Consider the following 2,971-nt stretch of genomic DNA (forward strand, 5'->3'; position numbering starts at 1 on the left):
TGATATTTCAGGAGCCTTAAATGAGCCTGAAATGATTCAAGAGAAACGAAAAGAAAATAATTTTTTGTGGTAAGTTTGTTTAAACAATTTTTTGTTCAATCCAAATATCATATTCATGGAGCCCTAAGTGAGCCTTAGCATAGGGTAGAAGAATAAATTTGTTTAATTCACTTTTGCTAGAATTGTGTAAGCAAAAATTATTTAAAGAATTTGTTTAAATTTTTTATTATCATATTATCAGAGCCCTAAATGAGCCCTAAATTATTGTGGAAAGAAATAATGCCTAAGTCGTTTTTTTCTCTGTGTGGTCCTGCTAGGTTAACGTTAATCTAGCATGACCACAGGTTTTTTCGAAAAATTGCGGAGCGTCAAGTTTGACAATAGGGCATTAAGTGAGCCCTAAATGAGCCCTAAATTATAGAGCAAAGAAATCTTGAAAAATTAGTTTCTTACTGTGTGTGGTTCTTCTTTATTAACGTTAAGCTAGCATGACCACCGGTTTCTTTGTTTAAATAAAGAGCATTAAATTTGCCATCGGGGCATTAAATTAGCCCTAAATAACCCCTAAATTCCCTATAGGTTTTCAGTCCATTTTTGGAATGTGGCCCTGTCAGCTTAATGGACCTAAATTGTTACCTTTTTCAATTATGATATTATTCAGTTTAGAGTGCGTAATTCGAAAATCTTCCACTTTAAACATTTTCCATTTTGAATTCTTTTTTGAGTCTACGTTTTAATTTGAAGAATTTTAAAAAATTAAACATTCGAAGCATTTAAAATCGAAGATTTTTTATGAAAAGTATTTTTAGTTTTTTATATACTATTTTCAATTTTAAGGTAATTTCTAATGTTGTTTCAGTCCAAAATATTCCATTTTTAAACCATTCAATTTGAAATGTTTAAATTCAGAAAAAGAAAAAATTATATTTAATATTTAGGAATATCTGACTGTTCATTTAAAATTAGTAATTGTAAATTAAATATTCAAAACTAAACAAATAAAACTAACTTTTGAACGTTACAGTTTTAATTGTTCTATTACAAAGATTTATTTTTTAAGAAAAATTGTTGAATTTTGATGTATAAAGAACAATTGAACACCTATTATTCTCGAACGAAATTCGAGTACATTAAACATATATATATAGAAATTATGAAAAAGTGCAAAATTAATTAAAAATTTTAAATGATTTTAAATCATTTAAACGAAGTATCTACGTTTACCGACAAATTCTACCTATTTATACCAGAATTTCGGTGCAACTAGTTCACGGCCTAATTTAAAACAAAATATAGATTTTGGCACATTTCGAACAAAAAATTTTGAACGGTTTTAAGGAAAGTTTTTTATTTGGCAGTTACAAAAAAATGTGTAAGAAAAATTCGAATTTGGTTAAAAGATGCTTAAAAGTTCTGAAATTTTTTTAAAAATAATTTAAAATTTGAAAAGAGTTAAAACATGTACAGTCGACGTGACTTACCTTGCCGCTATTTACCTTGCCGCTTCCCCTAACTCTCGCTCCAGCTCTTCCCCCACCAAAACCGCGACGGCTTGGCATCCGAGAATTGTTCTGCTCGCTATTTACCTCGCCGTCAATGGTTTAGATCTTTTAAGGCAATTTTAAAGTGCAAAAAGCGAGGCAAAATGCCATTATATGCTTTGTTAATGAGGCTTATAAAAGAATTTCGAAATCATAATATTTATGTCTTATGATAATTTCTTTGTCACATGGGATAACCTCAAGTATGGCAAATTTAATCAAAGGTTTATCAATAATTCGTAAATACTAACCTATTTTTCAGTTTATTCCGCGAGAGCACGATGTGCTCGCAATTTTTTGGAGTCAAATGTGATATAAACACTTCCACAATATGTATGCTGAAAACCGAACTTTCTCTGTTTGTAAATACTGATCCGCGCGCGGCAACGTACGTATCGTGCGAAACAATTCGCATCAAACACCACGCATCAAGATTAGACTCGAGAGTGGGGGAACGTCGTTTCCAGGAAAATTACTCCCCTACGGTCACATCCGCGGCAAGGTAAATAGCGTTGACTGTAAATGTTTCCAAGAATTTGGAATAAAATTTTGTAGTATTTTAAGGATTTTAAAACTATATTTAAAATAAAAATAATTTAGTGTAGTTTTTAAAAAATGATGTAATTAAAAATTTTTTAAATCCTTTGATTGATTTTTTAATATGGTGCATTGCAAATGATAACGTGGATATATATTTTTCCAACTGAATTATAATGCACAAAGAACTGTTATTATTTATAATGGACTCGGAATTTTTAGAAAAGGAAATATTCTTGATTATGAAAAGAATTTAAAACGTGCAAAAATGATTTATTTAACAAATTTGATGTTTTGTTTGGCTGTTCTATATCGCCGTATGAATGAATTTTCAACGACCTACGTATATCCAACTTGAAAAATATTATTTAATGGAAGAAAAACAAATAACCTTATTTCCTCATTTTTTATCTTTTTTTGAGCTGTGATCTCTGTTATTGATTTGGTTTTCTAGTACTTTTTGTTCGAACTACATTTTTTTGCGGCTACTATCGGTGAAAGAATTCGAGTCCTCTGATTTTGACGTTAGAAAAAGAATGAAAGAAAAAATGGTGACTTAATTTCAATGTATTGCATGTTAATCCCATAAAAAGTAAGGGAATTTGACATTTTTTAATGACAGTGAACTTCAGAGCATTGTTTTTTATTGAAAAAATAATAGGAAAAAGCTGAACAAATTCACGAAGGTACTTTAAATATTTCTTAATCAATTTCCGTTGGAAAATTGTCTAAATACATATAACAAGTGGTTCTTTTAGTTCTGATGAAGATATTGAAGTAATTTAAAGAAGCTGTTACGAGGGTGGATTGATAAGTTTCCGGCCTGACCAAGAAAAACAACGTTTTTAAGAATTTTTTTTTTTATTTCTCAACATAATCTCCTCCAAGGCTGA

Source organism: Belonocnema kinseyi, chromosome 8 (assembly GCF_010883055.1).
Source record: "Belonocnema kinseyi isolate 2016_QV_RU_SX_M_011 chromosome 8, B_treatae_v1, whole genome shotgun sequence".
Classification (NCBI taxonomy): domain Eukaryota; kingdom Metazoa; phylum Arthropoda; class Insecta; order Hymenoptera; family Cynipidae; genus Belonocnema; species Belonocnema kinseyi.